Source organism: Pseudochaenichthys georgianus, chromosome 17 (assembly GCF_902827115.2).
Source record: "Pseudochaenichthys georgianus chromosome 17, fPseGeo1.2, whole genome shotgun sequence".
Taxonomy (NCBI): Eukaryota; Metazoa; Chordata; class Actinopteri; order Perciformes; family Channichthyidae; genus Pseudochaenichthys; species Pseudochaenichthys georgianus.
The window spans coordinates 10,710,660-10,724,642 of record NC_047519.1 but is presented as its reverse complement, the minus strand read 5'-3'; positions in this window follow the sequence as shown (position 1 = coordinate 10,724,642).

The following is a 13,983-nucleotide window of genomic DNA, read 5'->3' as shown; positions in this document are numbered from 1 at the left end:
CAAGGACGTGTTAGCCCAGTGAATGATCTTGGAGCATAAGGGCACTGTAACAAACAGCCTATTAGGCGGACACTCACTAGGTGCTGGACTCTCAACATTTGCTTGCTGCACCTCTTTTTCTATCTGCCAAGTTACCGCTCCTACCACACGGTTCAGTGGTAGGATGGGTTCTGGTTCCTTGGCAGCAGGCTCAGGGTCAAACCGACGGGACAAGGCATCTGGCTTGGTGTTCTGGGAGCCAGGTCTAAATGACAAGGTAAAATCAAAACGACTGGAAAAAAGTGTCCATCTAGCCTGGCGTGAATTCAGTCTCTTAGTCTTTTTCATGTATTCGAGGTTCTTATGGTCTGTCCATACCAGGAACGGCTGAGCGGCCCCCTCTAGCCAATGTCTCCACTCCTCCAAGGCTTGTTTCACTGCCAGTAGTTCACGATTGCCCACGTCGTAGTTCCTTTCCGCTTAGGACAACTTACGGGAGAGAAAAGTACAGGGATGGAGCTTATTATCATTTGCAGCCCGCTGAGAGAGAACTGCCCCCACACCGAGGTTAGAGGCATCCACCTCTACCACGAACTGTCGAAGTGGATCTGGGATGGTGAGGATGGGAGCAGAGGTGAACATCTCCTTTAGAGCTTGAAAAGCGTTAGCAGCTTTGGAGTTCCATTCAAACGGGACATGAGGAGAGGTAAGTACATGTAGCGGGGAAGCAATAGAACTGAAATTTCTGATGAAACGTCTATAAAAATGTGCAAACCCCAGAAACTGCTGTAGTTTTTTCCTGTTGACAGGAACTGGCCACTCGGCCACGGCACTGACCTTGGCAGGGTCCATCTTTAGTTGACCGGGGGCAATGATGAAACCCAGGAACGATGTGGTTTGGACATGGAACTCGCACTTCTCTGCTTTAACATAAAGTTGGTTCTGTAGCAGGCGGTCGAGGACTTGACGGACATGCTGCTGGTGGGTTATGTTGTCTGGAGAAAAAATCAAAATGTCATCAAGATATACAAACACAAACTTATTCAGGAAGTCCCCCAACACCTCATTTATGAGGGCCTGAAATACTGCCGGTGCGTTTGTCAAGCCAAAAGGCATCACTAGGTACTCATAGTGTCCACTAGGTGTGTTAAATCCAGTCTTCCATTCGTCCCCCTCCCTGATTCTCACCAAATGATAAGCATTCCTTAAATCCAGTTTGGTGAAAATGTTGGCGTCTTGCAAAAGTTCAAAGGCGGAGGAGATGAGTGGGAGAGGGTACCTGTTTTTGATGGTGATTGCGTTCAGAGGGCTGTAGTCTATACAGGGCCGGAGTGATCCATCTTTTTTGTCTACGAAAAAGAATCCCGCTCCCGCCGGTGACGAGGAAGGGCGAATGAGTCCGGCCTGCAAGGAGGTCTCAATATAATTGTTCATGGCCTCCCTTTCGGGTCCAGAAAGAGAGTAGAGGCGACCCTTTGGAATTGGGGAGCCAGGTACCAAGTTTATTGCACAGTCATTAGGCCTATGTGGTGGCAGGGCAGTGGCTCGGGCTTTACTAAAAACCTCCTTTAGGTCCCAATAGCAACTGGGCACCTTGGACTTGTCAGGGAAATCTTGCTCATGTACTTGGATAGCCTCAGTCATTTCTGTACATGCAATCCTTCTAGCATGGGGAGTGTTGTCATCAGTCTTATTGTCTCTCAAACATAAATGCTTGCAGTCCTCTCCCCATCCCTTAACTCTCCCAGATCTCCAGTCTATGTGTGGGTTGTGCTTGACTAACCATGGGTAACCAAGAATAAGTGGATGCTGAGCAGAGTCAAATAAATGGAAAGTCATGTGTTCAGTATGTGTTGCATTTACGGTTACTTCAATGGGCATAGTACAGTGGGTAACGGTAAACAATAACCGACAATCCAGAGCAGAGGCCTTTAACGGTTGCGTCAAAGGAATTACCCCACAGTTCCACTTCTTGGCCAACCCCCAATCCATTAAACTTTCATCCGCACCAGAGTCTATGAGAACCCCCTGAGTTAAAACATGTCTGTCTATTTTTACTTGTACCTGTGTCAAAGTACGAGGAGGGAATCCAGATGACAGTCGGCTCACCAGGGTCCTCCTCGTCCCTGATGAGCCCGATCTTTTGCTGTACATGAAGCCAGGAGGTGCCCCTGCTCCCCACAGTAAAAACACCTGCCCTCCTGAATGCGCCGAAGACGTTCCTCCGGAGTCAACTTAGCCCGACCCAACTGCATGGGCTCCTCTGAGACACTAGGGAGCACTCTTCTCTCAGGAGGAGTATCGGTAGGAGGTCTCCAGGCGGGACGATGGCTTGGTGTGTCCCCTTGGTGTCGAGGCAGACGTGCCACACTCTTGAACCTTTCTTTTTGTCTTTCGGCCAGTCTATTGTCTATTCGAACTGCCAGTGCAATGACAGAATCCAAGTCTTCTGGGAGGTCCAAAGGTATTGACTGGTCTTTAATGGAATCCGAAAGACCAGACAAAAAGGCGTCGAGCAGTGCTGCAGAATTCCAGCCACTATCTGCTGCAAGGGTCCTGAACTCAATGGCATAGTCCGATACTCTGCGCTGACTCTGCTTAATCTGCATCAGTTCTCTGGCTGCCTCCCTTCCAGGAGCCGTGCGATTAAACACCTTGGTGAGAGTGTCTGTAAATACATCCAGAGAATTACAGGTAGATGAATCTCTCGCCCATTCGGACGTAGCCCAGGCCGCTGCTCTCCCCGTTAAGTGGCTCACCATGAAGGCCACTTTGGAGTGATCAGTGGGGAATGCAGCAGGGTTATATTTATAATGGAGATCATAATGCACAATGAAAGGGCGGCAGTCACCGGAATCTCCGGAGAATCGCTCTGGAGATGCCAGACGAGGCGGTGGAGCATGGAGTGGCACATGGTCAGCTGGAACAATAGGTGTGTGAGCAACAGCAGGGTGCTGAGGGGATGAACCAGCTTCCAGGTGAGCGAGGACACGGTGCAGCTGTTCGGCAAGGTGATTCACCTGAGTATTGACTGAGGCTTGAAAGTTTTCTTGACGGCCGGTCAGGTCCCTCACCCCCAGGTTGATGGCACCCAGCTGCTCCTCATGCTGGTGTAGTCTTGTTCCTTGAGCTTGCAGAGCTATCTTCACTGTCTCTGAATCCGCTGGGTCCATATTTTGGTCAGTTCGTACTGTTATGAACCGAGATACAGGACGCAGGACCCAAAAGCAGGATTCGGAGACAGATGTCCAAAAATAGAATGTTCTTTAATCACAAACTAAATTGTACTTTCACAAAAAATAGAAAGTAGATAAAAAGCCAAAACAAAGTTGTACAGCAACACAAAAACTCACTTGACAAAAGGTCTAAATCCCAAGGTAGGTATCAGGAGTCAAAAGGCCTGGGTGCTCACGACATGAAACATAACGAACTGACAAAGGAACAAAGAAACACCAGGGCTATATATAGGTGAGGGGGATGGGCACAGGTGAAAACAATCAGGGCAGGGCCAAGCAATCTCACGGGCGGGAAACACACAAAGGCAGGAACTGTGGGATCTGAAATGACAGGAAAGATTACTTTCAAAATAAAAACATAACTAAACCTAACATATCTGTCGAGTCACAACACTGTTGACCACAACATATTACTCGACCGACTAGAAAACTGGGTGGGACTTTCGGAAACAGTTCTAAATTGGTTTGAATCCTACTTAAAGGACAGAAAAAACGTTGTTTCTATAGGTAAATACACATCTGAGTTGACAAATATGACATGTGGGGTACCTCAAGGCTCCATCTTGGGGCCTCTTCTCTTTAACATCTACATGCTACCACTGGCTCAGATAATGAAAAACAACAAAATAAGTTACCATAGCTATGCGGATGACACACAAATTTACGTAACCATTTCACCAGGAGACTATGCTCCAATTCAAACACTGAGTAAGTGCATTGAACAAATCAATGACTGGATGTGTCAGAACTTTCTCCAATTAAACAAAGATAAAATTGAGGTAATGGTTTTTGGAGCCAAGGCAGAACGTATAAAAGTTAGCGCTGAGCTTCAGTCTGCAATGTTTGCTTTGACCCAGTGTATCAGTTCATACTGTCCTGACTGAGCACACACTTGTAACCTTGGCTGCTGTGCTCTCAGTGGTTTGTCTCCCTGTTCCTGCCTGTTGGCGTCAGCTGATAGAGGTGTTAGGATTCTATCTTGTTCTGCACAATGTTGATTATTCTCTCTGAACTAGCTAAATACATGGGTCTGGGGTAGAGTTCTTCAGAATTGACGTGGCAACTCTACTGTGAAGTCAGAACCTCTGGCTCTTGAGCTTGTTTTGTGAATTCTCCGGCCGAAGCTCCTAAATAAACCATCAGTGTTTGACATCAGAGCTCCAGCTCTCCCCGTGTCTCCTTCCTGAGTCGGTGACTCCCACTGCATTGCTACACAGCTAGCCTGTGAAAACCATAACAAATAAGTGATTAAATGCTCTTCAGCAAACACAACTGCAGAGCTGTAAACATTGCAAACAGACTACGTTTTACTGTAATGTATTTGTGAATGAAGCGCCATCTCATGGTTAAATCCTGTAATTGAACAAATGGGGACATTTGGCAACGCCCTCTAGCAATTTGGCAACGCCCCCAGCCACTGGAATCTGCTGGGTTTTTGGTTGGAATCCACTGGGTGGAGTCCTATCTGGAGTGCTACATCTGTATGTGTGTGTATGTATGCTATGCGCTAGCTTGTGCTACATGCTGTGTGGGATATGTGTGCCGTTTAATTTAGCGGCAATAACAGTGATGACATATGCATATATGCATATGTCATCACTGTTAATTTCACTGATTATTGATTGTTAGTACATATTTATTTAATGTTTACCTTTTATATTTTTCTGTCTTATAACCCAGTTCTCACGGGTTGGAATAGGTCCCACGAAATAAACCCCGTATTTTAAAACAAGACCTCAACCTCGTGTCATTTAGGGAGGGAGCTACAGGAGTGATTAGTAAAATATGCATACATAAAAAGAAAGAATGCTAACTAGGTAACATAAAATAAGAATAAACAAGTTTAAATGATTTGTTATTGGTTGTGATCATATTCTAAAGATGTTTGGATTATTGAAAAGTATACAACTCTCTTTCATATGAGTGTTGAGAGCTGTATCCATAAATTCATTTTGTGCTCAAAGTGTACCATTGATGCATTTAACTTCAACATTTAAAGATAAATTGTCCCGGGGGAGCATGCCCCCGGACCCCCGTAGAGTATGTGAGGTCCACCCCCAAATAAAGCAATTGCATACATTTTACACTGTAAACGGGTCCCACAGACCCAAACAGCACACAAAGGTTAAAGGTAAGCATATAATAATGTTAAAATGTGCTAAATATAAACACTGCAAAATAAAGAAAAAGAAAAAAAGGAGTAAAAGTAGCTCACGACTTGTTTTTTATTTTTTTAAATCTGCCCTCATCCTAAAAAAAGGTTGGAGAACCCTGCTCTAAACAGTAGTCATGCCAAAGGACTCTCAATGCCAAAAACAGTGTTGCAGGAATGAGTCCTAAAATACCGAAAATTTGTTGGCAATTTTCCACTTCAGTCCCGCTCGTCTTGAAGTATATTAGTTTTTTTAATAAGCTTTTGGTAAGGTTCCTGAAATAAGGTTTCTGGTTAAAACAAGCTTGAAAAGCCCTGACACACCATGAATGGAGCCAATTTTGCCAACAGACAATAATCATGTCATATTGTGTGAGCCTTCGTTAGTGTAAATAACTCCGTCGCAGCATGCGTAGGTAATCCTTCATTTGAGAATGGAAACTGGAACATATAGGACTTTTATTACAAATTGTTGCTGTGGTACACATTTGAGAACAAAGCAGCGTTTGCCGACAGCTCCGCAAAAGGGCCTTAAGAGTTTTCGTTATACAACAAAAATACGTCAGCAGGTAGCCCACTTGTTAATATTGAAGGTTTACGAGTCAACAATCAATGTGTCTAACAAGTGGCTGACTAAAAGTCATCACATCAAATACGAGTCAACCTTCAGAGGATTGATGGTGATGTTGAAGCCATGGTGTAGAGAAGATTATCTTGCTAAACAAACACTTTAGTAGCATAAATGTTTCTTTGAATTTGAGTTTATTACTTTGATAATCCAAAATCAGATTAGGTGGACATTGTGATATTGTGTGCCGGCAAACCCACACAAGTGCAAACCCCATGGGTGTAAAACAGTACAGAGAATCTTCAAAGTTCTCTTTTTCAAAACACAATGCTCACTGCCTACTGGAGGTTGCTGAAGCGAGTCTCCAACATCTATTCAAATGGCTTTGTAAAAGTCATATGCATCTAATATGGAAACATCTCAATGTTCTTCCTCCTTCCGTTATCATGATATGACATTTGAAATAAATGATAATAGTCATACAATGATCCATATGTGGCTCTTTTTAGATGTATTTTACAGATGTAGCACCCCAGATCAGACTCAAATGGGTGTGTTCCAGTCAAAAGCCCAGCGGATGCCAGTGGCTGGGGGTGTTACCAAATTGTTAGAGGGCGTTGCCCAATTTCCCCATTTGTTCAATTACAGGATTTAACCATGAGATGGCGCTTCATTCACAAAATACACAAAGACAACTGGGTGGCAACTTAGTCTGTTTGCAATGGTTGCAGCTCTGCAGTTGTGTTTGCTGAATACTGTAGCATTTAATCACTTATTTGTTACTGTATGGTTTTCACAAGCTACTATAATGAAAAAACATCAATATTTTAGATCAAATAAAGTATATAGTTTGCTTTATGCAGTATATTTATTGTAATATTGTTGGGGTGTTTTTATACAGTATAGTAGATTGAAGTAAATCAACTTATACATTAAGATAAGATAAGATGGACCTTTATTAATCCGGTGGGGAAATTCAGTAGTTCAAACAGCAACAGGGTGAGAGTGAAAAACAGGACAGCACAGATTCACACAGATTAATAAAATCAAAAATAAGATGAGCGACAAAAATAATAATAATGAGAAACTATGAAATAAGAAATGAATAAAACTAAAATGTAATTATCATATCATATATTATAATGTATTGTATTATTAAGTAATATCATACATTAACCCCATTATAGCAGATGCCACATTGAATGGATGAACACATTTATGCATCAATAATAACAGAGTATTTCTAAATACAAGTTGTAAAAATACTTATATGTATTTAATATTAACCCTTTGGAGTCGACCGTCACACTGGCGTGATCAGATCACATGACCTGTTCAAGCCGGTGCCGCATAAAAACAACAGTCCGGACAACATTGCCGTGTGTTTCTGTCGAAAGTACTGGCTTGAAACTATATCCCAGTCTTTGTTTCATGCAAAAAGACCCAGTAAACACGGAGATACGATGATATAAAGTTAATACATTTCAAAAGTATGAAATATGGAAGCACATATTTGAATATCTTCGCCGTATTTGATCATTTTACGAAACGGAAAATACTGGAAACTGTAGATCCTGCTCAACAGGATGTATATGTGTATTTCTGTCGAAAGTACTGGCTTGAAACTATATGCCAGTCTTTTTTTCAAGCAAAAAGTAAACACGGACATACGATGATATAAAGTTAATACAGATATATTTCAGAAGTATGAATAATGGAAGCACATATTTTAATATCTTCGCCGTATTTTATCATTTTACGAAACGGAAAATACTGGAAACTGTAGATTCTGCTCAACAGGATGTATTTACCAGGGAGGGGTGAGGTAATCAAACGGCCAAATTAGCCCAGGACTCCAAAGGGTTAATAATAATAATAATAATAATATATTTTATTTATAAGCGCACTTTTCATTTGCGTAAACAAAACTCAAAGTGCTACAAAATTAATAACATAATGATTACTTTCAGATGATAATACCTTTTAGGGTTAGGTCCGGTCTGACAGCGCTTAGCTCTCTGCTGCAGAGAAGATCACTGCTCTAAACAAAGTCAAAAATCCTACATCCAAACGAAATAAATATAATTAATTATGATAAATACGTTAAGTCTTGTTCATTGTTTTTCACTTTTATTAAATGTTTGATATTTCCGGCACAGACCCTTTCGTACCGGCAATGCACGATAGAAACAACAGAAAGTGCGACATTTTAAATATGCCAGTGTTAATTTCGTCAACGAAAACTATGACGAAAAATGTTCGTCAACAACCTTTTTTACATGACTAAGACAAGACGATGACGAGCTAAAAATAGATTCTTGATAACGAAAACTATGACGAAATGTATATTCAGTTTGCGTTGACGAGACGAGACGGGACTAAGGTGTTAATGGTGCAGCATATTTTTAGGCTGGGAATTAAACAACATTAATTTGTTAAATAAAAACATGGTGATGTTTTGTAAATGATTACATGTCTCTTATTTAGCACAGAATATGATCCTATCCGTGACATATGGATCTTAACAAATATCCGATCAGATACCTGTAGACCTATCAGCTGTTTATTTCACATGAGTTCCAGTGTGGCAGCTTTTCACGGCTCCCCCTGGTGGATCCATGATCCATTGCAGCTGGTTTCATTAAAATTACATTTATTTATCAAGGGGGCGTTTCAAGTCCTGCGGGGGGGGGTTTCCTTTTCAGCAGGGGCCCACCCCGTGCCGATCCATGGGAGCCTGCCTGCAGACCTCCACTCTCAGGACAGTTCCAGTGCAGACCTCCACTCTCAGGACACCTCCACTGTCAGTACAGGAAGTGACACGATTCTGACGCGTTTTTTTCCCGCCCACCGAAGGACTCGTTTGATGGAAGTTTTCAAATCACAATGGAGACTCCGTGCACTTTGGGTCGGCCTTGGTCAAGCCCTTTTGACCCCCCCCCAGCCTGGTTCTCGTAAAAGTGTTTCGCTCAAATGACACCATGGAGGAATGTAACATGAGTTGACAGGGGACTCTGCCCTCCTCACGAGTGCCTATTTTCGGACACTTTTTTTCACTTTTCCCCGGTTTAAATAAATATATATATCCATATAGATAATAAGTGTCAGTGCTATTTTATGTTGTATTAGCGTGCATTTCCTGTTCGGAAAGCGGTGCTGTACTGAGAGTAAACAATACAAGGTGTCCCTATTTTTATATATATCTATATATACTTTATGTATATAATAAGTGTCAGTACGATTTTATTTTGTATTTGCGTGCATTTCCTTTTCGGAATGTGGCGCTGCGGCTGTACTGATAGTAACTACAATACAAAGTGTCCGTATATTTCTATATAGATAGATATATACATATGTATATAATAAGTGTCACGATCCGATTTTATATTTGTGTGCATTTCCTGTTTGGAAAGTGGCACTGTACTGATAGTGGTGATTTTATTTTGGAATTCTTAGCGTGCACTTCCTGTACTGACAGTGGAGGTGTCCTGAGAGTGGAGGTCTGCACCGGAACTGTCCTGAGAGTGGAGGTCTGCAGGCAGACCCCGCATTTACCTGCACGGGTAGGCGTCTGATATGAAGCGCTACATCTGTACCAACAATTTCTCAGCCACTCAAATGCAGCAATATGACTTTAGAGTTTATCGGGTTTATCTCATATATCTCTATAATTATTTCTCAGTTTTTTTTTAAACAGTTGGTATTATTTCTTATTAATTACACTATGGACCTACTATACACACAGACTGTTTATTTATTTATTCTTGCAAGTGCAAAAGTCAAATTGATTGTTTGTGCAGCTGGTACATTTGTGGGGAATCCACGTTTTGTTGGCTTGTTGTCAATGAACTAGGATTCACTGCCTGGAGTTTAATTTGAAAAGGTAATATATGTAAGCCAACATTAAATACCATTGCATTCTAAGTTAATCTAAGGATATATAATAATACAATATCATCTTTAAAATGTACTTTTATGTTCAGCAATACAAAATACTGTACTGTATATTAAACTCACAAGAAAAAGTATATAATATAATATCATTCAGGAGCTTGATTTAGGTTTTCTGTCATGGAAAGTACGTTTTTAAGTAATTAATTAGTATTATAAGCAATATAGTAGATGAGTTTTGGAATTTGATAGTGACTTAACAACAACTGCAAGATTCACATGGACATTATAAAGAGATTTGACAGAGAATAGGAACTTTTTGTCCTCAATTTGGTCTCTCTGTAAAATGTAGCTGGTGAACTTTATCATTCTTATTCTGTAAATATTTTACCTATGCAGCCTTAACTACGGTGGCCGACAGGTGCAAACGCACTACAACTGCCCAAAACATTTCCAATAGGAGAAACGTGCTAAAGCTTTAGAAACGATGCAGACATAAAAGCACCAATCTGCCAAAACACATACAAATGAAGAAACATCTTTAGCAAATGTACGAAACATGCGCAGCGTTTACTAAAAGTGCTGCATAAACGAAAGGCTGCAAATACAAATTGCAGCAAATTAAAAAAAGCTGCAAGAAGCTCAAGACAAAACAGAAACTGTTTCGAGGGGGAACTAAAAGTGCTTGCTGAAATGTGGGGGTTATAAAGTTGGCCAACTGTCACTGTTGTTGGCAATTTACCTAACATCTACGTTTCTTGGGTTATTCGAAAAATGTGATCACATGATTCCTCATGAAATTATTGCAGATCTGCTATAAGCTAGCTAGCTAATGTAGCTAACCTAGTCATTTCAAATATACTGAAAAACAACGTACAATAATGAAACAGATGAACTCTCAAAACTGAACTGTCAAATGTATGCATTTTCCATTTCAATACTATCAATTGTCAAAGGGTTGTGGAATTCTGCTCAGATTTCGTTCTTGATTCTTGGTCACTGTTAAAAGACAATAACACTCTTCCAGTTGGCCAATGCAGACAGCACAACCTGCAACTCCCCTGACCACAAGCAGAGGTGGGAGAAGTACTCAGATCATGCCCTTAAGTAAAAGTAGAAATACCAGAGTGAAGGAATACTCTGTTACAAGTCAAATTCCATCATTCAAAAGGTTACTTAAAGGTGGGGTAGGTAATTTTGAAAAAACCAGCTCGAGTGCAATAGAATTTGAAAATACACAACCGGAAAAATCTGCCACTTCCTTATAGAGCCCCTCCTCCAACACACATGATCGCGCACATGACCAAAGAGGGCAGGAGATACATTTGTGCACAGATGGAAGGCTGACAGGCAGGTAGGCCATCCAGTTATTTTAGCCGGGCCGGCTAAAATGATTGGTCGTGCTTTTTACAGCGCCACGGCTTCCACAGATGACATTTTTGTATGTATTTATTGTCAAAGCATTTAAGATATTCATTGCTATCGGGATGTTAAGAGCATTTCATGGAATATAACAAAAAGTGTTTTAAGTTCACCTTTAAGTTATATTAGAAAAGTATTATCAACTAACATACTTAAGGTTCAGAATCATATGTATCATGTTTGGATTTATAATTATTGATGTATTGATGTGTTTATCAAAGTGAGTAAAGGTGCAGCTAGATGACTTTGTATATTGCAGGGTCTTGTACTTGACTGCAAGTACAACTATCTCAAAAGTGTACTCAAGTACAGTACTAGAGTATATGTACTTAGTTACTTCCCACCTCTGACCAAAAGCCACAGTTACATAATGAAAATGATCAAATGCTGGAAGATGTCCGTTGAATAACCTTTAGGTGACTGAACTACCTTAAACCTTTCCATCTGTTATGTTATGTGAGCTGGTTTGTAATTGCCCAACTACTCAAGGAAATGATTAACCAATAGTTGAAAAAAGGCTGTTTAGCATGACTGACAAGATTAGAAAATGTTCAGGATCCTTTAATCATTCAACTTTACTGGCTACAAAAACATCACAATGTATGTTTTATAGGAGTAGGCTGTATTTAATCTATCTCAAGCTATAGTATATTTTCCCCCAGGACGCAGCTTCCTCAAGTAGTAACAGTAAAAAGTGAGGAAAATGAATACCCTGCAGCCTTGCCCCTCGTGCATTTCGCTTTGTGGGCCCAAAACGTCTATTTGTATAATAAATAATGAATGACTCGTTTTCCAACTAATATTCAAAGCATTTTATTAACACCCCGTATTTCACTTCAAATATGATGCAACTTTAACTCTTTCTCTGAAACTGCCTTTGAGCAGGCAGAGATATTTGCATTCAGGCCAGTTTTTCTGCAGCATGTGGTCAGGCCGTCAGCAATCCTTTGGTCCAATAAAGACCGCTTTTTCTCTCTACCTCCTCGATTCAGACCACAATCCCTCTCAGAGTCAGTTGTCTGCTTGGGTAATGGAAAAGGAGTATTTCCTGCTAATTCCTTTTCCATCCATGGCGGGCCATGGGGACAGTGGTTGCTAGCAGCTCCCTCTCCTCAACATGTCGTACACTGTTTACTACCTTTGCCAACTTTATTTTAATTTCAAGCTACAGGATCAAGCTGGATCCTGCCAGTTAGAGACTGATTTAAACATGTTTCACTATATAAGGCACATACTGTCCTATACGTGACAGGAAATACATTTCTCTTGGCATTATGAAACAAATTTAGCCAGTACAAACTGCAGAAAAACAAAGCTAAATCAAGTAAAAATAGAGATGAACTGTAATTATTTGAAACAGATTTACAATAAACAGATGATTCCACAGCCATGCTACTTTGAGGGCATTGAACTAATTTCAAACCAGAGTTGGGAGGGTTACCTTAAAAATGTGAAAACCACTTGTTTCCTGTTTCAAAAATGTAATCAGCTACCTAATCCAAGAATCACAATAACAAAGTAATCTAATTACTTAATATCAAGTGCAACGCAAATCAATACAAGAGAAAAGTAATATCAATAAGATGTTTTTCAGTTAAAGCTCACCTATTATGCTATATTTGAACAATATATTATAGGGACATATCTATACAAAACATGTCTCTGAAGTGTTTTGCTCAAAATACCAAACAGATCACCCATTGTAGTCATGCCTCATACCCCTCTATTTAAGCCCTGTTACTAAAGTGCTGATTCTGGGTCCGTAACTTTAAATGTAAATGGACTGCTGCTGGCCACGCCCCTTTGGAGCATCCGCATGCAAGCAGTGAGCTCTGTGAAGCAGGGGCGGTTCTAGGGGGGGGGGGGGCAGTGCCACCGTAACACTCACTGTGGCCATTTTGCTCTCTCCCCCCTCATTAAATGCGTGGGCGTCACCCCTCAGCAGCAGCCAATTGCAATTGGTAGTACTACAATACTCCTCCTCGTGAGAAAAACCGTAAAAAACAATTAGCTCAAGATGTCCAACTCGGACAATTCGGAACACGAACCTTCTCTGGAAGTCTTCGATCCCGGTTCGGCTCCCCACCGCGGCTTATCAACAGAGGCAGACTTCCTCATCGCCCGGCTCCTGCAGCAGGGCATTCCCACAGCCCCAGGCCTCACTCTCTCTCAGCTCCGAGAGCTCTCGGACCAGGTCTCCAGCGTAGCTCCCCAGTCCGGGGCAGCAGCTCCAGTCAGCTCCCCAGACAGATCAGGGCGAGGACGCGGCCGCAGTCGCGGAGGAAAAAAAAAAAAGGGCAGGAAGTCGAGCCCTCCAGGATCCCGTCCGCCTCCAAAATCCACCCTAACACGCCCCTTATGGAGAGTACCGTGGCCGGCTCCCTGCAATCTCTGGCTAGCTCCATGATAGCTATCGATGCTCGCCTCCAGGCCCTGGAAGACTCCGTCACAGGAGCTTCAACTTCCGTTGCACTCAGGTACTAGTTTTAACAAAAATGTTTGCACTCACCCTTACTCTACATTTCTTCATATCTGCAGTTCCTGCAGGGATGCACACTTGAAGTCCAGTTTCCCCAGGCGCAGCCGCAGCCTCACAGTAGCTCTGCGCCAGAAACCTTGTGGTGAAAAAACATTTTGAAATATCACCCCTCCACTCCCATTAACATCCCTCAGCTAGCAGCTGCGCCATCTACTCACCCAGATTCCGTGTTTGTTGACTATCTCCTGTCAGGGCT